Source organism: Varanus komodoensis, unplaced genomic scaffold, assembly GCF_004798865.1.
Source record: "Varanus komodoensis strain SLA01 unplaced genomic scaffold, ASM479886v1 scaffold2, whole genome shotgun sequence".
Taxonomy (NCBI): domain Eukaryota; kingdom Metazoa; phylum Chordata; class Lepidosauria; order Squamata; family Varanidae; genus Varanus; species Varanus komodoensis.
Genome location: NW_025335568.1, coordinates 62,209,757 through 62,233,674, shown reverse-complemented (window position 1 = coordinate 62,233,674; position 23,918 = coordinate 62,209,757). Strand labels below are relative to the sequence as shown.

Below are 23,918 nucleotides of genomic sequence, written 5' to 3'. Positions count from 1 at the left end.
CCAGTAATTGGCCCACGGGCCGCGAGTTTGAGACCCCTGCTTTAAAGCCTTTGATTTTCTTTATTAATGCAGTACCAAGTCTTTTAGAGTTTGCCATGGAAGGTTACTTCTTGTACCAATCTCAGATGTAACTTTCATTCACTGGGCTTGGAAACTCTAGTGCTGAACTGGAAATTATATGTATAAATTATCACATACCTAGGTCCCACTTATAAGTGATCACATAAAAAAATGACACATACTGGAAGCACATGTGGATAGAATTGTTCATGTATAGGTCCATCCACTCTGTGTTGATTTGCAAAGTTGTAGTGTTTAAATCTGCAACATTTAAATGCACATTTATAAACATACTTTGATACTTTTTCTGAGCCAAGAGCTTTATTAGAATATTGAAGAAGTATGAAAGCAAGTTCAGTAGAATGTTTCAACCTACACATTTGTTTGAGCCGTGTGGATCAAATGCCTCAACTGCCCCTAACCAATTTGCACTGTCTGGTTACTGTGGAAAAGGTGGCGGAATCATGTAAGTTGAACATACTGATCTAGTGATAAGTGTGCAAAGGACCCAGTTCAAAAAATTGTTGTTGCAGTGAGGGAGGCTTATGAGCCTGAATTGGCATGTCACATGTTGGGACCGTGTGTGAACCATCTCTATACGTTAAAAAAGTGATTTCAGCACCTGCATTTTATGTTGGATCTGCATTGTATTTTTCTTGGACCATTGGCTGATGGTGGCCATCTTCTGAACAATTAAATGCATATGATGAACCAGGCAAAAGATGCAGCTTCATAAATATAATAATAATTGATGAATTTTAAAATAGAATACATGAACAGTCGAGGTACTGAAAGAACCTACTGTACCAGTGCCTTTGATCTGTTTCACATGATTAATACAGGTGGGATCATAATGTAGAAGAACAGTGCAAAGGAACCAGATTGTACTTAGGAAATCAATACTGGGTTAGAAGAACATACACATGAATCTTTTAGAACTGCAGCAAGAGGGGCTTGGGAGGAATTAGTACATGTATAGTTTGAGATTTCTTGCAGAACTTGAATTAGCTGGTATTTAACTGGTATTAGCTATGTTGATTCAGTGCACGTTGCTTCCAAGGCAGCAATAATACAAGGAGCCATGAAAACCCTGTCAGCCAAGCCCAAGTGTGGCCTTGGAAACTTCAGTTATTGCAACAGCGACAAGCAATGAAATCTAACAACAGGAATTGTTTATATTAATATATCATTCACCTAGCCTCCTGCCACTAATTTACTGTAACCGACAGTTCTGTAGCATATGGATTTTGAAAGAAGTTTGATGATTGGTTGGATTAAATGTGCAATAATTAATAGCTAAAATGAACAGTGCAATCATTGAAATTAGATACGATAGTAATTAATAGCAAGTTCAATTCCAACTTAATTCCTTTTGAACATAGATGTTGAGCTTATGTTTAAGCTAGTTTTAATGATTTAAAGACTATATGATAAAATGTAGATAGAACCAGAAACTTGTTTAAAGCCTTTGGGTTTTAATCAAAACTTGACACTTGTTAACAGACTTATTTTAACTGAACAAAATTTTAATTAAGGTTGATAAACTACCCTTTTTTCTGTACAATCCAAAGATTACTCTATGTGCATGTGGGGAGATCTTTGCTGGGGTAAGGGGGTAGTTCCTAGCTTTTCCTTTCCATTTACTATGTTGAATGCTGTTCCTAGAGGAAGAAGTTCACCTTCATGAAGAACTTGCAAGGAAGCATGGTTGGCCTTGGTGTGAAAGGGGACTGGGAATTCTTCCAGTGCATAGTTAGAATACTGTTCACAACCACTTCATTGTTTAAGGGCTTCAACAACATGCTCTGATGAGTGTGACAAGTTGTCAGTTCTCTTTCTAGCTCTGAAACTTCTGAGTCATACAAGCAGTTGTGGGGTGATCCCCACTTCTTTCCATCTTACAGTTCACACTTCCTCTAGCCTCAGAAAAGAGCAGGCACAGGGGAAGCACTGAGTACTGCTGTTTAGTCAGTTCATGAATCCTTTGGCAGCCGAGGAAATACGCACTAGGCTTTCCTTAGCAAAAAGCTATCAGGAAAACTCGTGTGTGTGTGTGTGGGGGGGAGTCTGATGCCTTGAAATGTTGGAATGTCTCACCAAAAATCAAAGACACCTGTTTTTAAACACCATGTAATTGAATAGCTTTAAACAATTTTATTGCCACAATTTTGCACTGGATATAATTCTCTTTAGGTACACAGATTATGTGACTTGATTATCAGGATTTAAATATACAAATGGATGTTTCTTAGTGGGAAGACCTATTCTCATAGTATTGAAATATAAATAAGGAATAACCCAAATTTAAAAGGTTTATGTGAAAGAAATTTTGGTGTTCATCTTAACGTGTTCACAGAGCATTTTTTAATTCCATGTTTTGGGTGTGGATGCAAGGACTAATTTATTTTTTTAGTTTCTTGCATTATGAAAACAGAGGTCTATGTACTTTATGTGCATTGTATACATTTTTATTTGTCCTGTAATGCAAAACTTGCATGTTTAGCTGGTGGTTCCTGCTGTGCTTATTGGACTTCTACTCAGAATTGATTATGGGAAATGTCGATTTTGTTGGAGTCTTACTCAGATTTCAAATGATTTGACAGCACATTTCTTAGGCATGTTTCTCCAAAACACATATTCTATAGGCTATGTGCATAGCATATTTCCCGGAGACCAGATTTGTGTAGATCTCTAATAATGAGTATATGGTTCCATTACCTCTGTGGAAATTTACTCTTCATTTCATGGAAAAACCCAGACGACCTAATTACTTTCAGAATTTACCTCTGGGTATTGATAATGATTTAAGCAAATATGCCATTTACCACTTGGGCTGCATACTTGGCAGAAATTGGAAATTTATCAGTGCAATTCCTTAAATAATCTTAATGCATTCTTCTTAATAATGGAATAAGATGCCAGATATGGGTAAGTTTTTTTACCCATAAAATGTTTTATAGCACATTTATGTAAGGCTCACTGTGTTCTGTTTCAGTCACCATACTTGATTGTAAGTTTAGAATTGGAGTCTTAAAGTATTGGTCAAGGAAAGTCTTAAAGTATTGGTCAAAGAGATACCACTTCTGTTGTCTTGGTTTGAAATATTTTTGCAATTAGGATGTCTCCAATATCTTTCTTTGAACAGCCAGCTAGGATTGTGGTGCTGTTTGGAAGCAGGGATAGATAGGTATCTGTATAGGATATCCAGTTTATTGTGCAAAGCTACATAGGTGGATGAAAGTTACTCTTGCTCAAAGTATCAAAGAACAGAACCTGTGAAATCACTTCTTAGTTGAATAATGTGTTGTGAAGCCTATAGCACAGTTTCTTGGATTGCCTTAAAATTAATCTATTAATGAGATTTTAAAAAACAAATATGTAAACCAGGAGAAGTAAGGAATATCTTCTCCAAGGGTCTTGTAAATTTCTAGGAACTGAATGTACACAGACTTTAGGGATGGATTGACTAGTGTTATCATTAATAGGATCTAATACAATATAAATTGGTGAAAATAGGTGTAGGGCCCTTTGTGAGTAGTAGTGAGGGTTCTGGGCTTGGGGAAAAGCTGACTTGTGAAGTGATTAATGCCTCTCTCTGGTAAGTAGGAATAAAGGGGGGATAGCATTACAGTTTTCTTCTGCTTGCTTAAGGTCTTTTAAATATTTTCAGGTAGTTCAAAATTTTGATTAATGAATATTTGGAAGGCAGAGGGAATTTTATATAATAGCCCAACCTAAGCATTTGGGGTTAGTAATAAGAAACAAAATTTTTTACTTTGGACAGAAAGTTGAAAAATATAGAACCCTAATAAATGATTTGATCAGGTACTGACTGAGTTGTACAAAATGCTAAAGCCACCATTGCTGTATAATCACTGTGACCTAGGTTTGTCCAGGTCTGGAACATTACCAGTGGGATGGGGTGGTTTGTGCCATCCCAACAAACCTTGATGTAAGTTTTGCTTAACCACCTGTGGTTTAGCATGTCATCTGAACCCAGATGCTACTTTTTTGTGCCTTGAAGTAATCTGCTAATGAGTCATGTGGCAAAAGAAGCAAAAGCCTGTTGCTTTTTCTGATTTCTCAAGCAATCTTATTTCCTAAGACCTGCCTAACAACAGACTGCAATGCACCTGCCAAAGTCTGCTTTTCTTCCAAATTCTATCCAGCAACTGATTGTGAAGTGGTTGCATTAATTCCTCATGATTTACACCTCCTGTGCTCCTTCCCTGCCTCACATTTTGGTGTCACCATTTTTCTCTAGCTGGCCTTGAAAAAGCTTGTTTCTCTACTAAACGTAGCTGTGCTTTGGGTGCTGTCTTGGGAGAGATGGTGGGTGGTAGGGAGATTGGACAAAACATGAACATGGTCCAGTTGTAAGGCAAACCATGGGGGAAAATGGAGTGGAAAAAAGCTAGGGACATAGTGTCAAACCAATGAGGGAAAACTGGTGATATAGCAGCAGTGCAATAGGCTGTAGGACACTAATTCTTATGTAAAGATGCCTGGGGTATGTTCTCCTTCCCAGAGGAGATCTGAGAAGGTAGCAGGGTGAAGGCAGAAAAATCAACAAACCCAGGGGAAGCTGATTATCCATTGCATTCAGCAAAGAAACCATGGCATTTATTTATTATATTTATATACTGCCCCATAGCCCACAGGGCTCTCTGGGCAATTTACAAACATAAAACATATATAAAAACAATTAAATACCCATGATAACAATGATACAATAAAAACAAGCACTAAAAATGCTAAGCAGTGAGTAACTCCAACAATAATGAAAGTTAACACTCTAGTACAGCAGCAGCAATAAACTGTAGTAAAATAGAAATATATAAAATTATCCATCTTTTAGTTCTTAAGAAATCTGATCAATAAAATGGTTTTTGGCTGGTGCCAAAAATATAGCAAGGATGGCACCAGGCATGTCTTTCTCGGGAGCATATTTCAAATATTGGGTGCTACTACTAAAAATGCCCTTCTCCTGTTTCTCCCCGCTACTTTGGAGAGGGGGGTCCCTGAGAAGGACCTCTGTAGCTGATCTTAGTAGCTGGGTAGGGACATATGGGAGCAGATGAGCCTTCAAATATCCTGACACTAAGCCATTTAGGGCTTTAAATGTTAGAACAAGCATTTTGAATTGGACCTGGACTTCAACTGGCAGCCAGTGAATCCAACAGAGAAATGGTGTGATTTGTTCTTATGGGCCAGTCTTTATTAGGAGGTGAACTGTCATATTCTGAATAAATTGAAGTTTTTGTACTGTTTTCAAAGGCAGTCCCACATAGAGTGTGTTACAATGTCATGTGGCATATTATGGCAGAAGGTTTGCTATGTGTGAGAAACCACTGGGACTATCCAAGTAAAGTAGTTTAAGAATGTGTATCTACCTTAGATGAGAGTGTCATAGTGATCTATGCATTAGCTTCCCAGCTTCTTATTTACTTTTCTTTAGGCTACAGTAAGTACATGTTCCAGTTCATATGATAGCCCCATCAGTTTTAAGCAAATCTGCTTCCAGTAGGTTTGTTTGCTTTTTAATAATTCCACTTTTTTGGTATAATAGAACTATTTCCAGAGGATAACTGTAGTTGCTGAACAACTGTGGGATGCGTAGCATGAAGAAAGATCATGGTTCATTTGTGAAAAAAATGGATTAATAAGATCATGGCTGATGGCAGTAGTATATTCATTGTCATTTGGTTATTCACAAGAAGGGTTATTAGCCGTTCGTTATGGTCCAAGTTTGTGAGTGTGCGTTTGCTGAAGAATCTGAAGGCATGTTCCTTCAAGTTTGCATTCTGCTTTGTTGAACAGTGAAGAATTTCAGCAGTAAAAACTCTTATTTTTTTGAGTAATATAGTTAGCTCTACTTTTACAGTTTCTGTCCTAAAATGACTTAGCAAGAAGGTACACAATTGGATGCTGATGTTGACAGCACATATTCGATGCAAACAGTGTCCTTTTGGTTTTAAGCAGCAATCTAGTGCTTGCTCTATTTTTTATGTTATGTGTTTTCATAACTTCAGGAACTGAGAAATTGTTTATCATGTATTATTTAGTTTATTTTTCTACCACCAATTAACCAAAAAGGTTCTCTACTGAAAATATACTAAAATTCCTTCCAGCTATACTGACTTCATTGGCTTAAGAATCTGAAAATGATAGCCCCTTAATATCAGGGCATTGTTTCAGAAGTCATGTGATTTCAGAACACAGTATTATTTTTACTCTTTTTCTGAATCTTAGGGAGTTTCATTTCTTAAAATATGCATGAGCAGGAGAATCATTAAGGTGCAAAAGTAGAAATTTTAAGCTAGTGGTTACTGATGGTAGAATTGGGCAATACTGTTAAAAGAAGTACATGTTTTCTGGGCAAATTTGACTCTCACAATATTCAACATTAATGTCCTAATCATGCATGCATAGATACATTTGAAATGTTATGTAGCTCTCTGAATTTGTTTAGATGTTTATTGGAATGAAATACAAAGAAATACTGAATTTCACTCCAAAGCATCAAATGGTATCACTGGCATTTCTGTAATTTTAATTGTGCCTTTAATATACAACATTTAGCACAGACATGGTAAATAGTACAGAGACCACTGTTCACTAATGTGACATTGTGTGTGGAGAAGACTATATAAGTTTGTCGGTTGTGGCTTTAAATTAAAACAGTTGCCAAAGGGGGAAAGGATTGGAAAGCTGGAACATGCTGTTTCTTAGCTGCTCCAGATTTCTTATTTTTATAAGGTAGAATTAGATTTGAAAAAGACGTTACTAATGTCTAAAATAATTTTAAATGTAGGGGAAGAGGGCTGGATTGGCTAGGTAGTGCTGGAGAATGGGAGCAGTAAGGCTACCTGCTTCCTCTGGTTCAAGCAAATCTAGGACAATTTTTGTCATATATAGAAGCTGAGCTACAAAGATACTTGCCTAAAAATTGGAAATTTCCAGCATGTATTTATTTATCATCCGCATCCCATTGAGGAGGTCAAAATATTGGTCTCAACTGTCCGCATCGCATTGAGGAGTTCAAAATATTGGTCTCAACCTATTTAACAAACTGATTGCCACCTCTCCATCTTCACCTCAACTATTGACTAAGCAAGGTGTTTGCTGTAAGTGCTTTGCTGTTATTGGAGTCTCTGTAGTTGCTAAAGATACTTTTCTAAAAAGCATTTTCCAGAATTGCTGAAAGCACCTCTTTCTTTGAATTGTTATCTGTAGGTGGGTTAAACCAATGGAGGAAGGTTCAGTTTTTGTCCCTTCCTTTTAATCAAAGAGAGCAAGCAAACCATCTTTGAATTTTGCTACCCAAGCAAGTGTTTGTTCATTGCAGAGTGCATACTTGTAGGAGTAATACTTACTTTACTAGGCAGAAGGCTGTACAAATCATTATTTGGAAAGTTTTAAGTTACTAAATAGCTTTTTGTCCTGAACAGTTTGTGCCTCCACAAAGTTCCTGGCAACACTGTACAATCCACATAGTTGTATTCCTATATGGAGATTTTTAAAATTATTTATTTTTATTATTTAAAACATTTGTATGGTACCTGTTCTGCCACAGCACCTCCAGGCGGCTCACAGTAATAAGATAAAATAAAATTATTAAACTAATGGCAACAATTAAAATACTAATAAAATACAGATAAAAATACAAAATGAAGGTTTAGTAGCATTACCTATTAAAATGCTTTTTTGAAAAGGAAAGTCTTTGCTTGGCACCCAAAAGAGTTTAAAGAAGGTGCCAGGTGAGTCTCCTTGGGGAGAGCATTCCAAATATGGGGAACAATTGCAAAAAGGGCACTCTTCCTAGCTGCCATTCCTCTCACTTCCCTAGGGCAGGGGTCCTCAAACTTTTTCACCAGGGGGCCAGTTGAAAGGTGCCGGTGCTGGATGCGGGCTGGAAAGGTGGTGCCAGTGGTGCACGTGGGCTGGTGAGGGGGCAGGAACGGGATGCAGGGGCGTGTGTGCTGAGGTGGGGGTGGGGTGCATGGGGAGGGGAGGGGAGGGGAGGCAAGGTGGGGTGGGCACACACTGTGAGGCAGGCGTGTGAGGCAGCAGCTTGCTCGCTTGGAGATTGTTTTCAATCTCCAAGCAAGCCGCCGCGCCCCCCCCCCCGCCCTGCATGTGGGGTGAGGCGGGCAGCAGCGTGTGTGTGCGTGCAGGCACGCACGCAGCAAGTCCAAAAACTGAGGCAGGCCGGATAAATGGATATGGCGGGCCGGATCCGGCCCACGGGCTGTGGTTTGAGGTCCCATGCCCTCAGGGATGGCTCACGCGAGAGGGCCCCCTGCATAGATCTCAAAGACCAGGTGGGCATATATGGGTTATAAATATACATTTGTATCACATATTGTTTCTTCTACTTCTCCCACTGGTGATGGTGGTACTTGTTATCAGGCCATTCTTCTGGAAGTAAAATTTTGCTTTCTCTGGATATTTCCATAGTATACTGAGTTTGTGTTAAGCTGGAACTAGTTCCTTGGTTCACATATAACACTGACCCATGAACTTTTTTTTATTTTCACAAAGAAGAAAAAAGATATAGATAATTAAAGGAGTCAAGGCTATGGTTTTCCCAGTTGCAATGTATGGCTGTGACAGCTGGACCATACGGAAGATTGAGCGCCGAAGGATTGAGGCCTTTGAATTGTGGTGCTGGAGGAGACTCCTGCGAGTCCCCTGGACCGCAAGGCGATCAAACCGGTCAGTCCTAGAGGAGATTAACCCTGATTGCTCTTCAGAAGGCCAGATACTGAAGATGGAACTCACATACTTTGACCACCTAATGAAAAGGAAGGACTCCCTGAAGAAGAATCTAATGCTGGGAACAATAGATGGCAAAAGAAGAAGGGGACGGCAGAGCATGATGTGGCTAGATGGAGTCACTGAAGCAGTTGGTATGAGCTTAAGTGGACTCCAGGGGATGGTGGAAGACAGGAAGGCCTGGAGGAATGTTGTCCATGGGGTTGCAATGGGTCGGACATGACTTCGCGACTAACAACAACAAATTAAAGAAAGAAAAATATATGTGTAAGAAAGAAAAAGGATCCCAAGGGATATTAAAGAAATATAGCATAAAATTTCAAAATCTAACTGGTTCATGAAAAAGCAAAAATTTCTATTTCCTAGCCACAGTTAAATCAATCAATTCCTAATTAAGGTTCAGCAACAGATTGATCTAATTTATCAAAACAGTTGTAATACTGCCATATCTTTAGCATGAAGTTCAAACCACTAATAGTATTTTTACAAATTCTGTTATCTTAATATTAGTTAAATTGCTAATAATAAGCATTTTTTCATTGCTTTCCATTTTTCATTAAATTCTTTGGCAGGCCTGCTATTTATTTAATCAGTTAGTTTTGCCTTTATTGTATATTCAGTATATTTTCCAGTCTTGGATAGTTGGACAATCTTCTGCTTTCCACTTCTATGCATTGTAACTCTTGCCCCTGTTATCATATATTTAAATAACTCAATTATACTCTTTGGGATACCTGGGTAGATAAAAACCAATGATTAATCTCTTTGAGATTCTCTGGTCTGATACCACGGTAGAATAAAACCAATGATTAAAAAAAGGATTTTAAAATATTTTTTTATTTAAATTTGATTTTTTTAAAAAATAAAATGCTTTTTGAGGAAAAATCTATATAAATATCATTTTCTGTTTAAGATACACTATAGTCCAAAGTTTGTTCTTCATGAGAGAAGGATTAGTTTTTAATTATGTAGCATGATGCCACGTATTCACGCAAAGTTTAAATCTTTGGTGAATGAATTCCATTAATGCATTCACAAAGTCATGCTCTTCCAGAGGTTTCTGTAAGATTATTGGACAGTTTTCCTATCTGGAAGATACTATCGCAGATGTTTGGTTTTACAGTGATTGTGTGTGTCTACATGCCTACTCTTCAAAGCAAAAATGTTATAAAATGAACATGCAGAGTTGAGAAAAAGACTTTAATGGAGTTGGTCTATCCATGGATAAGGCAGGCTTACGTACAAAGTATGTAGAAAACCATAATTTAAATCTTCTCTTACTGATTGGTGATTTAAATCAAATATACACTGTATAATACTGAAGTGTTTTTTCTCTAAACACTTGTAATGCACTGCAGAGATGTCATCTGGCCCAGATGTTTTATCTTTTAAAATTTTGTTTAATAGCTTTTGGATTCTGAGTTGTGTGAACAAACCCAGCTGTGCCAGCAAACTGTGGTTGGTTCACCATGAACTACCCCAAAAGATAACCCATGTAGGGCTGTGAAATCTGTGTTGTTTAAACCATAGGTGGTTTGTTATGTGAGAACACAGAACTCTGGATTTTTAATGGATTGTTTCACCAAGCTACAAATGGGCAACAGTAGGGGGGGGGGGTTGCTTTTGTTTTTTAAAGCCAGTTTCTCTACGTGCCAGTACTAGATTGCCACAGAGGCATTTTCAGATGCAGCAATGGAATGGACAATGGAGGAGGAAAACAAACAATATAGTGATAAAAAACTGGTTTGTTTTATCCTCAACCAGCTAGATAAATTCTGGGAAGGTGACAAACCATGCTTTAACATTCCCAGCCCAGATCTCTGGATTGTTGTTGGGTTAAAGCTGGGTTGTCTGTCCCTTCATAACCTGGAGTTCTAAATTTGGACAGGGTATTTCTGGGTTGTTTATGAAACCTGATCCAAAATGGAAGGGGCAGGCAGGAGGCAGCTTGCTTGTGGTAGTAGTGCTCTGACTAACAATTGATTGCTTAATCTGTAGTTATTATATGTGAGCTGAGCCAGTGTTTCTGAACATGAGAATTGTAAGTTCTTGTTTCTAAACAACTTAACTGGTTATGTTAAAATTCAGCATTGCAGTTCTCTTCTAGACATCATAATTTTTGAAATATTTTAGTGGAATTACTACTAACATTGTAAAGAAACACTATTTGAAATGCAGGCACCTTTTTGTGAAACTGTAATGGATGGTGTATTTGGACCAATCAACTCTTCTTCCGACACATGCTACTACTTTTACTACATTTTAACATCTTTGTAAAACCTTTGCTCTTCAGTACAAAAATTGAAGAGAGATGAAAACATAGTGAAGTTGGAATGTATCCTTAGTCGGATATAATTGAAAGAATCAATTTTTCAGGTGGTTTAGGTAGCACTCAACTGCATTTCAAAATCATCATTTGCAATCAAACTTTGTGCCATGGTTTCAAATCATGGTTTTTGTACACTTCTAAGTAATGCTAAGCTTAGTTTGCCTGATTTGCCTATAATGGCAAACTGTGCTTTAAAAAAGCAAGGAAAGAAAGGATTGAGAGAACACATGAGAAGAGAGGAAGGCAGTTGTTGTTGTTAGTTGCGAAGTCGTGTCCGACCCATTGCAACCCCATGGACAACATTCCTCCAGGCCATCCTGTCTTCCACCATCCACCGGACTCCACCTAAGCTCACACCAACTGCTTCAGTGACTCCATGTAGCCACCTCATCCTCTGCCGTCCTCTTCTTCTTTTGCCATCTATTGTTCCCAGCATTAGGCTCTTCTCCAGGGAGTCCTTCCTTCTCATTAGGTGGCCAAAGTATGTGAGTTTCAACTTCAGGATCTGGCCTTCTAAAGAACAGTCAGGGTTGATCTCTTCTAGGACTGACCGGTTTGATCGCCTTGTGGGTCCAGGGGACTCGCAGGAATCTCCTCCAGCACCACAATTCAAAGGCCTCAATCCTTTGGCGCTCAGCCTTCCTTATGGTCCAGTTTTCACAGCCATGCATTGCAACTGGGACAACCATAGCCTTGACTATACACACTTTTGTTGGCAGGGTGATGTCTCTGCTGTTTAGTATGCTGTCTAGATTTGCCATAGCTCTCCTCCCCAGGAGCAAGCATCTTTTAATATCTTGGCTGCAGTCCCCGTCTGCGGTGATCTTGGAGCCCAAGAAAATGAAATCTGTCACTACCTCCATTTCTTCCCCATCTATTTGCCAGGAAGTGAGAGGACTGGATGCCATGATCTTAGTTTTCTTAATGTTGAATTTCAAGCCAACTTTTGTGCTCTCCTCCTTCACCTGCATCAAGAGGCTCTTTAGTTCCTCTTCACTTTCTGCCATGAGAGTGGTATCATCTGCATATCTGAGGTTGTTGCTATTTCTCCCAGCAATCTTAATTCCAACTGGTGATTCATCTAGCCCCGCCTTTCTCATGATGTGCTCTGCATATAAGTTAAATAGGCAGGGCAACAGTATACAGCCTTGCCGAACTCCTTTCTCAATTTTGAACCGATCAGTGGTTCTGTGTCCAGTTCTCACTGTTGCTTCTTGACCCACATATAGGTTTCTCAAGAGACAAATAAGATGGTCTGATACTCCCATCTCTTTAAGAACTTGCCACAATTTGTTGTGATCCACACAATCAAAGGCTTTAGCATAGTCAATGAAACAGAAATACACATTTTTCTGGAACTCCCTAGCTTTCTCCATGATCCAAACCATAGTTTAATTGTCATGGCTATGTGTTTTTAACTATGAGCAGTCCTTGAAGAAAATGGCTTTTTTGTTGGAATATCAACTGTGGATTGTTCAAATTGTGCCTTTTCAAAATGTGTGGACCAGAATTACAGGTGGTTTTTCCTGGGTACAGAGGCAATGGGCAAGAGCAGTCACAAGCCCTTGACTCTTTTATCTGTACTGCAGTATTGCAGAGGTAGTGTGCATGCAAGGAGGGATTGGACAAAAGAAAAGGGAAATAAATAGCCCAGAGACTGAGAAAGAAAACTATGTTTTGTTCTGTCATCTGCCAGACAAACTCTAGGTAAGGCAATATGACATAGTTTAAATAAACAGTCAGTTTAGTGTTACATGTGAACTAGGCTATTCTCATGCAACATTCACAATGGCTGATGTCATGGTGAGCAGTATGATCTGTAGGTACTCAGATGAATTTGAAAGAGATTTGAATCTAGGTTCAGATTTGATTAGTCTGGAAAAGCTTAAATTAGTCAATTATGATTTAAACTTCTAATTTTAAATGTGTGATATTGGTATACACAATAAATGTCTTGTTTACTTTTTGTAATACCACCTCAAATTTCTCTTCCCGTTAGAGTACAGGCTTGGCTTTTAGTAATACTAACTACTTTTGGAGTATATTATTTTGCAATGATAGAAAGAGGTTTTTACTGATCATAGTCTAGTGCAGGGTGAGAAGACTTAATGCTTGTGAAATCTATTTTGGGGATTTTTAATAGGATCACAGGAACCACCAATGGAAACCATATGCATAATGCATGTAACTTTTTTGGCCAAATTAAGATACATCACTTATTCCTGTGTAGATTTGGCTCTTCAAAACTGTTATAGTTGCTGTGTACTCTTTTTATAGGAGTTTATTGGCTCAGCAGGTAAAGATGCTGAGCTTGTTTACCAGAAAGTTGAAGGTTTGAATCCCCAGTGCAACATAAGGAGTGAGCTACCATTACCTACCCCAGCTTCTGCTAACCTAGCAGTTCGAAAGCATGCAAGTGCAAGTAGATAAATAGGTATGTGAAAGCATCTAGTCATGCCAGCCACTTGACCACAGAAACGTCTTTGGACAACACTGGCTCTTTGGCTTGAAAAGAAGATGAGCGTTGCCCCTGAGTTGGACACAACTAGCATGAATATGCGAGGGAAACCTTTACCTTTGCCTACTCTTTTTATAGTGCATGCATCTAGGAATCTGATAAATTTCCAGTTTGTGGTGAACAACAATGGCATTTGGTGGTGTTCAATTATTTAAAGATTTTAAATTTTACCTTTGCTCTTTCTAAATGTATTTAAGTCCTACTTTAGTCCATAATGGAACTTGAGAACGAATATGCTAGGAACCCAGGTAGTCACTCCTGCATCAAGTCCTCCAACAGACCTCAGCCTGCTTCTCATTCACTCTCCTGCTAACCTTTGCCCTGCATGTAGAGAGGCAATGCTCCTAAGACAGCTGAAAGTATACATTGCCATGCACAGAGCATTGCCTGGATCTTGCCACTTCTGTTTTACAAAGAATCTCTAGTACTGAAAGACTGGGTAATTGAAGTTTTGACTTTCTGTTGTCCATAGAGAGCACTGAAATGTATTGAGTAATTCAACTCCTTTAAAGTGGCTATTTGCTTCTCGTTGTATTGCCTTCAGACAAGCTTCTTTAGCTTTTGTTAGAATTGAAATTTAGGGTCAAACATATAATGTGTATGTTAAGCACACGCTAGCTGATTTGGCTATAGAGCAGGGTCAAAATGATAATTTTTAATATTAAAAGGAGAACATGGGATAGGTATGACCCATTATCTCCCTTATCTTACCTCCCCATGCTCCACTGCTTTTCAGTACTAGAAACAAACTGGCTGGGGGGATACATCCTAGAAACATCCTAAAAACAGGAAATTGGGGAAGTAGAGCAAGGATGAGCAGATTTAACGTCCATCCATTGCACATCCTTTTTAGTATGAAAAGTTAACTCCTTTTCTAGTGTGGGTGCAGTGTGGCTTAGCTGCTGCTGGGCCACAAAGCCCCACATGTGCCAACATGCAACCTGTGACCTTGTCACTTCATAGGTACTAAGCTGGCAGCCTGTGGACTTAAGTCATTTATATGTGCAGGATTGTGATTCGGCAAATGCAGCAGTGGGACCTGACTAAATTAGGACTTGGCCTTCAGCTTTCCTTTTGGAAGAGTGTGGAGAGAAAGATAGTTGATTGATCAGAGGCCGTAATTTTCTCAGGTGGATATCCAGTCTTGTGTGTTAAAGAGAACAGCATGTCATACTACTTAGGAAATAAGCTGGGAGCTAGTGTGCTTCCATGTTAAAGTGTACTTTTTAATAAAGGAACTTGTATTATTACTAGTAGTACTTTCATTGGAATGGGATGAAAATTTAATCAGATTAGTACTTGTCATCATTAATACCTAAAACAAGAGATAGGAGTCTCTAAAGTGTGCATTAAAATAAAATTTATTCAGCTCAATGAATGGTTTCCAAAATGATCCTCACTAATCATAGAACACAGAAAAGTACAGCAGGTGGTGGTGTTTGTTTTTTTTTTACCAATGCCCCAATGAGGAGTGTGTCTGAAACGTGTTGTGCTGAATACACTAGTGTTACTGCATTTTATAAGTTTTCTTCCCTTGTTTCTGCACTGGTGCCTTCACTCCTTTGCTTCTTGGTTTTGCTACATTTTTGGGATCAACCTTCCAAATGTACTATTGTGGCTAGAGCAGCATTGTGAAGTTTGAAATATTGGATCTTGAGGTTAAACTCTGTCCTTGGTTTATCTTACTTTCCCAATAGACTAAAATCTGCCATTTATACTGGCCTGAGGTATGGGTGAAATCTCCCAAATGCTCCTTTGTAGTCCTTTCATTTTAAGTGTATTGTCAGAAATCACTAGAAACATGCTTTGTTGCCTTGGGATTACTTCTGAGGGTAGGACTGAGACCTTTGTGATGCCTAGTTATCTTGAATTACTAAGAATGACACATCTCTTCTGTGTAATTACTATGCATTAAGCTGATAATCTCCTCCTAATATTTATTTGCTAGTTGGTTTTATGGAACTGATCTTGTTGCTACATCACTTTCTTAGAACCTTCAAAGGTTCATTTGGCTGTTTTTTTTTTTTTTTAATTCAGTAGTCCAGATAATACACACCTATTTCCATAGAAAAGCTTTCATTGTAAAAATAAATCACTCAGCTGGTCTCAAAAGAAAATGATTTGAGGCCACACGATACGGATACAATATTAATACTAAGTAGATTTTGCCCTGATCAGTGCTTCAGGGGAACCCATATAAATCATTCTACATTTCCCAAAGGAACTGTTAACAAAAACTAACAGCACATAAAATCACCAATTAAGGGAAAAAAACACAACAGCAATGTTTCTGAAACTGGGCAAAGGCAGCAAAGCCTGTCTGAGCAAGCAGGCTTTTATCAATCTCCTGTATGACACCCAAAACTAGTTACATAGTCCAGGGTTAGAAGAGAGTCTGACTGACATCAGTGTTGGTGTAGACATAACTGAAGTCATGGTAGACTGATCAAATGTTGAAAGGGTTGCTGTGAATGCCCTTCATGCATTGATCTAGTTATATGACACAAAAACCCATGGGGGCTTATCAGTCTTGTTTGTTTCAGGGTAGCTTGTTGCTATATTCAAACCTGGCATGGTTTCTTCAACCTGACTTGTTAACCATGCACATCCTGAGAATCTATGGCTTGTTCAGGTTGGTGTGTTTTCAGAACAGATGACCTTTCATAGAAACAGCGCGAGTCAGAAGGAACCTCCCGGGCCATCTAGTCTGACCCTTGGCTCCAGCCATCTCCACTCACGACATGCCCACCATGTGTATATTTAGCCTATCCTTGAAAACCCTCACCAATGGGGCCTCAACTACCTCCCATGGAAGCCATTTCTACCATCCTAATTATATTTGTTCCAGGAGTACTGTGCAGGCAGTTACTAAAAGCACCATGGTGTTCTGGGATAAAGGAAGTTGAGAAAGTGAGCAGTTATGGTCTGATATGGAGACTGGGTTAAAATACCCTTGTTGCTCTTGCTGTTTGGTCCTATGAACCTGCTTCCAGTTGCCATGAAAACCTGTCTGATGAAGTATATGTGTGCACATGCATGCATAGAAATGCAAACTAAAGTCTGTCCCTCCCACCTTACCTTGTAATACAGTTGACCAAATGTATACTGGATTGTTTCTCCCCTCTCTTGCATACCTTAGTCTGATCCAGCAGGGCTCCTTTTCTTCAAGTCCTACATTCTTATGTCCTTATTCCCCACCCTCCCTTTCACTCATCAGCGCCTCCTCTTTGCACCAAGGAAATAGGCAGAGCGAGAAAGCATGCTTTGGTGGCCAGTCACTGTCTCCACTTTCACTTTCTCTCTGTAGTGATGATTTTCTGCAGTAGGCTGCAAAACTCCCCGCCCTCCCAAAAAACCCAATTTAATTATTGATGTCAGATTCACAAATAATCAAATCCACATAAGTTAAGGTTTGGCTGTAGTAAAAACGTAGTGGTAAGCTAGATTCACTCTGCATGTACTTATTTAATTCAATGCCTGAGCTTTCGTAAGTTCAGATGTCTCTTTTCATGCTAGTCTGAGACATTTAGAAGGTTAAATCCTAGTATTTCACAACCCAAGAAAATGCTTCAATGAATACGTATGTATTGTATGCTGTCCTGAGCTGTCAGTAGTGGACAGGGTAGAAAAGTTTTAAACAAATAAAATAAAACAAATGTGTGCCAGACTGCTTTGCATAGAAGCAGGGTCAATAAAAAAGCAGCAGCCATGCTATAAATAGATGCAGGTTAGAAAATCATATCACTGGTTTAGAATGATAAATATTCCTGGACTTGTCTGCTTCATTTAAAGATGGAATGTGACCAAAGATGGGGATGGTGGTGCTAAATTATTGTGGTTAAGAGATGACGTTTATGACTGCAGGACCAAATGTACCTGCACTATATCTTTTGCCTGAACTATGGGAGTATGTGAAGAGTGTTGCAGAGCAAATTTTTCTAGATTTTCAGTTTTGCCATGAATTGAGGCACAAACCTTAGGTCAAAGACTGTATGTTAGGGAGGGTGGGAGAAAACCTTCACAGGGTCAGATCAGAAGGCTGTATTAGCAAAGTGATGATTATTGCAGACTTGCCACAACATAACCTATTGTATGACCTATACACTGGTGACGAACCTTTTAGAGACCGAGTGCCCAAACTGCAACCCAAAACCCACTTATTTATCGTAAAGTGTCAACACTGCAATAAAAGCTGAATACTGAGGTTTTAGTTTAGAAAAAACAACTCATACATTAACAACTTTTGTCTTAACAGAAAAACACAATAACAGAGCTTTCAATGATACGAAAAGCTTTTTATTGAAAGGTAAAAGTTTGCATTTGGCTTGCTTTTGCACAATTAATGTGATCTTTGCTGTTGTATGCATGCTGATAATTTGTCAAACCTTGGCTCATACTTCATTAGTTTGAGAGCAACACATGCAGCACTCAGGTCATCTGTTAGTCTGTTTCTTGTATCAGATTTGATATAATTCAAAGCTGAAAACAGCTGCTCACAAGCATAAGATGATCCAAACAAAGTAAGAAAAGCAATCCCAAGTGCTTTTATTGACTTAAAATTATTTGACAGAGAATTCCACACTTTAAGGATATAATCTTAGATATTAAATTTCAATTTTTCATAAGAAAACACAAAGCTAAAATCTTGTGTTAATAAAAATGAATGCATTAAAAACTCACAGCCGGTCCAAGCAAATATCCATCCATCCTTGGTAGCACACTGACTGGCCATGCAAAAGCTCGGATCAGTCGCTGTTCGTTACATCACCTAGCGCCACAACTCCTTTCCGAGCATCTGCATGGCCACTATTTGATGCTAAGCTGCTGGGGTGATGCTTGGGTGATTTTGCTCGCGTGCCGACAGAGAGGGCTCTGTGTGCCCACTGCGGCATGCATGCCGTAGGTTCACCACCACTGGTCTAGGTTATAATACAACTCACATGGTTCTGGTGACAAGTCTTCAGTAATACAATTTGAAATGGATTTGGTTAAGGGGACATAATGGATATATTTGACAACAAACTTCCAGGTAAGATTTCCTGCTGTTTGCTGTAGGAATTCACATAAGAATGAGTGATTCCTAGAGCTATCTGGGAATAACTGTGTTGGCAGTGTGTATCATATAAAGTAATGCTGAATGAAGAAATTAACCTGGAGTGTAAAGGAAAGGTTCTGTGCAGTAAATAATTAAAATGCTGAATTGTTTCAATTAAATAATATAATGCAGCTGGAAATACAGAGTTGAAAAGTAAATTTCCCAGAAAGGCAACAAGGAAACTATCCAAGAAATGGGCAGAAGAGAAGAGGATAAAAAGGAACAGCTTTTAAAAATGATATTTATTTTAAATGAGATGATTACAGTGCTGCTGGATGTAAAAATTCCCTGTATTGAACTTCCTTTTAGATTTTCTACTTATTTCAGAAAAGATTTCAACTTGGTTGGGGGTTAATGACATTTGTTGTATAAAATTAGAACAAACAATAACAGAGGAGAGAGCCCGAACTTGCCAGGTTTTTCTAGAATACACCAAATTGTTCAGGTAAACAAAATACTTTGGAAGAAAGGTTGGGCCTATCTTACAGCACATCTGCAAAAATAAGACAAATTAGGGTTTCTTAAATTGTGGGTCAGGACCCATTGATGGGTCTCAACCATCTTTCAGGTTGGTGTTGCAGCCTGACCACTCTTTGCCTTGGCTAAACCCTGCATAGGCTCAATAAACTGAAGCTCAATCCAGACAAGATGGAGGTCCTGTTGGTTGGTGGTTCTGGCTTTGGAGAGGGTGAACTGAACCTTGTTCTGAATGGGGCTGCACTCCCTCTTAGGGACAAGGTTCGCAGCTTGGGAGTGCTCCTCGACCCGGAGCTTTCACTAGAAGCTCAGGTGACCGCAGTGGCGAGGAGCGCTTTCCTCCAGCTTCGGCTGATCCACCAGCTGCGCCCCTATCTGGAGTATGACTGCCTCGCGACAGTGACACATGCATTGGTGACTTCCCGTCTCGACTTCTGTAACGCGCTCTACGTGGGGCTACCCTTGAAGACGGTCCGGATACTTCAACTGGTTCAAAACAGAACTGCCAGGCTGCTGACGGGGACTGGGCGTTGTGTTCACATGACTCCAGTTCTCCGTCAGCTTCACTGGCTTCCCATTGAAGTCCGGGCCCAATTCAAGGTGTTAGTGATGACCTATAAAGCCCTAAACGGCTTGGGTCCTGGTTACCTGAAGGAGCGCTTGCATCCATATATGCCCAGCCGCCCCTTGAGATCGGCGGGGGAGGCCCTTCTCCGGGAACCCTCCATGAAAGAAATTAGGAGGGTGGGTACTCGGAGGAGGGCTTTCTCTGCGGTGGCGCCTAAGTTATGGAACGCACTCCCCAGAGAGGTCCGCCTGGCGCCGTCGTTATTTGTTTTTCGGCGCCAGGCGAAGACCTTTTTATTCAAGCGGCATTTTAACTATCAACATTATTGGTTTTATCTGGCCAGGGCAGCTTATTTTATACTGTACTGTTGCATTTTAATTTTATATTTATATTTTAATTTATATTATAATTATTTTAATTTATTGATGTGAGCCGCCCCGAGGCTTCGGCGAATGGGGCGGCATAAAAATGTTTTAATAAATAAATAAATAAATAAATAAATAATGTGGCAGTGAGAGATGGTTAGAGAGCAAGGCTCCAGCCCAGGTGAAGAATGTATGATAGTCAGAGCTGGTCCCATTCCTTCCCTTTTTAAAGGAGGCAATAATTAGGCCACTTCAAAAAAAGTTTAAAAGGGACTTGGAAGTACTCAATTATAAGCAGGTTGCAAGGTGGTTCATTGGTGGTTGCTCATCAACTCCAGGCACTTTTCAGTGAAGCTGATTATCTGGATCCATCTCAGTTGGGCATCAAGTCTTGTTTTAGAATAGAAATTATCTTGGTCATTCTTTCAGATGACTTTTTCTAAAAGAAGAATAGGGGAGTGCAACCACATTGATTTGCTTGGAGCTCTCAGTAGTTTTGAAATAGGATAGGCTGTGTTAAAGTTGTGTGTCAAAGGTACTGCATTGCAGCAGTTAGACTCCTTGAATAGCCAATTCCAGAAGGTGCTGCTGTGGAATTCTTGTTCTGTGCCTTGACTTTGTGGTTCTGTTTTATTCCCCATGCTATTCAACATCTTCATGAAACCACTGGGGAAGATACAGGCTGAGGTATCTCCAATTTCTCCTTTCCATCAAATCCAGGTGAATCAGTGACTGAATGCAGTAGTGAACTAAAACTTGGTCCAGGCACAATGAAGTTACTGTTAGCAGGTTGTTTGGCTACCTAAGCGGTTCTGGAGGAGTTGCATTCCTCTAAAAGGATTAGATTTGTAGTTTGGGGATGCTCTTAGAGCAAGAATTGTCACTGGAGACACAGGTGGCCTTGGTGGCATGGAACCACCAAACTTAAGCAAGGTTAAGCCTTTGAAAATGGTCTAGTAACTTCAACTGGTACAAAAAGGGGCAATGAAAGTGTTACCAAGGGCTGGTGAACATGAACATATCACACCAGTGCTTTGTGATCCACACTAGCTTCCATTCTGTTTCCAAGTCAGATTCAAAGAGCTGGTATGACAACGAGCTCGTAACTTCAAAACTGTAAACTTCTTGAGACTAGGTAACCCAAAGGATTTTCTCCTCCCATGTATGCCTGCCTGAAACCTAAGATTGTATTTGGAGACCCTCCTCTGGATGACCTCATCAATTAAACTGAGGTGTATGACTGCTAAGGAGAGGGCCTTTTCAGTCGTTTTTATTTACTTAAATTTTGTGCTACAATAAAAAATACTTTGCACCTTCACTGTGTGGAATATCTAGTGTACTTCAAGTAGTAACAATGTCAATTCAGTCAATCAATATCAATTCCAGCCTGTAACAACAAAATGTGGAAAAGTCAAAGGAGCAGGTGAATACTTCTGCAGTATGATACAGTTGTCATTTATGCCAGATTACATCAGTACTCAGTAGTACCCCTGTTAACAGCAGATGTAGGAAAGGAGAAATGTATGAGTGCTGTCTGATGCTTTAGATAAGATTAAAAATTATCTATGTTGTGGATTCAGAGTAGGAACTAGTAATTATTTCACAGACTGAACTGCTTCTGTCAGTGGGAATGAATCAGTCCCCTTCTGTACTGTCATGTCTGTTCTACAGGGCTGGGGATCCTTTGGAGCAGATTTTGATGGACTGCTGACTATTGTGCTACATTGGATTCCTCCCTTTATTTTCTTTTGTATGATTCCTGTCTCTCTCTCTTGAATTGACAATAGAATGTTAATAGTTCATTTCTCCATTAAAGTATAATGGGCAATTTGGACATTGTAGTATTAATGGAAGGAATACAAATGTTAAACTGGGAGTACATTTTTGCATTTAAGCTTACTGAAATATTTCCTAAATTATAGCAGTTATTTAGGAATCCTTGTTCAATAGAATAAAAGCATGTGCATTTTCCAGTATTTTTTTCCAAGATCAGATCATACATCTGCTTAAATGAATGGCACTGTGAAGTAGCCTTTGGAAGTTTCTTTGCACTTCCTGTGAGTGCATCATATCAGTGAGTGCTCAGTGGAGATGTTTAAGGGATTTGCTTTGAGGACTGAATTATTGCACATACTGCTTTTATATGACTGACAGTTTAAAACTGGGGTCTGTCCCTTTACATATTGTTGATGTGTAGTTAGTAAACTATTTGAAAAACCAACATGTCTATTTCATTTTAGAATGGTATAAACTTCCCTCATGATGAAGAGAACTTAAGGGTGACGAACATGATGATTAAATATTCAGTGCAATAAAAGCAGTCTAAACTCTATACATGTTTCTGTAAAACTGAGAGGCATAAACCTGCTAGAAAAATACACAAATTTTAAAATACCTGAGGAAGTAACAAGGTATTAATCTGGCACTGAAAAGAGTACAACATTGGGACCACAGGAAGGACAGCACAGAGAAGTCTGTCTCTTTTAAAGATGATAAATGTATTTCTTTTAGAAGAAATTCAGAGAACAGCCTTCTCTAATCTTAATACATGGGCAGGTTGATATAGAAGGAAGTTCTGTTTCAGATATGTTGGTTCAAAGATGCTTGAATCTTTAAAGATAAGCACTAACATCCTGAATCAGGTTTGGTAGCAAATAGGCAGGCATTGTAACTCCATCAGGACTTCTATAATGTGGCTCAACTTATACATATCAGCTAGAATTTGAGCTGCATAATTCTTTACTAATTAGAGCTTCCAAACAATATTCAAGGGTAGCCCCACATAACATATATACATAATCAATCTGGAAGTTACCTGAGCATGGATTTTTGTAGCCAGTTAAACCCTATTCAGGGAAAAGATGCTCCAAGCAACCAAAGCCAATTGTATTTCAAGTAACAGTGTTTCATCCAACAAAATGATCAAGTATTTTGCTCTAAGGAGAGTGCAAGTCCTTTTAGAACAGATTTTAAACCAGCTTCCTGGGTCTGGCAGTCATCTTCCCATAGGACTTTTATCTTGTCAGGATTCAGGTTCAGTTTACAGTGGTTCAGTGTCCCCTTGGGTTTACCTGCCCTTGTCAAAGTGAAATGGAAATGGGTGTCATCACCAGGCTTAAAATCCCTGGTTGACTTCTAATAGCAGGTTCATATAGATATTAAAGAGCATAGGGAATAAGATGGGGCTTTGTGGGACAACGCAGCTAAAATGTCATGGAGCCAAGCAATAATCCTCCAGTTCTATTTTTGGACTCTGCAAATATGAATGGAACCACGGTATAGTGCAGCTCATAGAGATGGTCTGATGCCATGTTTAATGATACCAAAAGCTACTGAGATATGTCAAGGGGAATCAGGGTTAGGAACATAAGAGCCATGCTGTGGCAGACCAAAGTTCCATCTAGTTCAGCATCTGGGACACAGTGGTAAGCCAGTGGTATACATAGGCATACTGCCTCTTAGATATATGTACTGGTAGCATATAGACATTTTGATTAGTAACTCTTGATAGCCTTATCCTTGATGAATTTGTTGTACTCCGCCTTCTTTAGGCCAGTGCTGTCTCCATGCCACATTAGGTTGCCCAGTTATTTTCAAGTTATTTTCTTTATCATGAGGACTAGGAACATTTCTGTAGCAAATATTGAAGTTACTGATTTTCTAACAGAAACCCTATTGATTTTAAGTCAGGGGTTCCATTTCAATTAATATATTTCCTGAACTAGCTT

The 23,918-nt window shown here is 39.2% G+C and overlaps 1 protein-coding gene across 1 annotated transcript in view; it reads left to right on the top strand.

The window, feature by feature from the left end:
- Positions 1-23,918, top strand: part of FBXO11 (F-box protein 11) — a 99,453-nt gene that overhangs the window by 15,596 nt on the left and 59,939 nt on the right. The gene's annotated exons all lie outside the window — the stretch shown is intronic.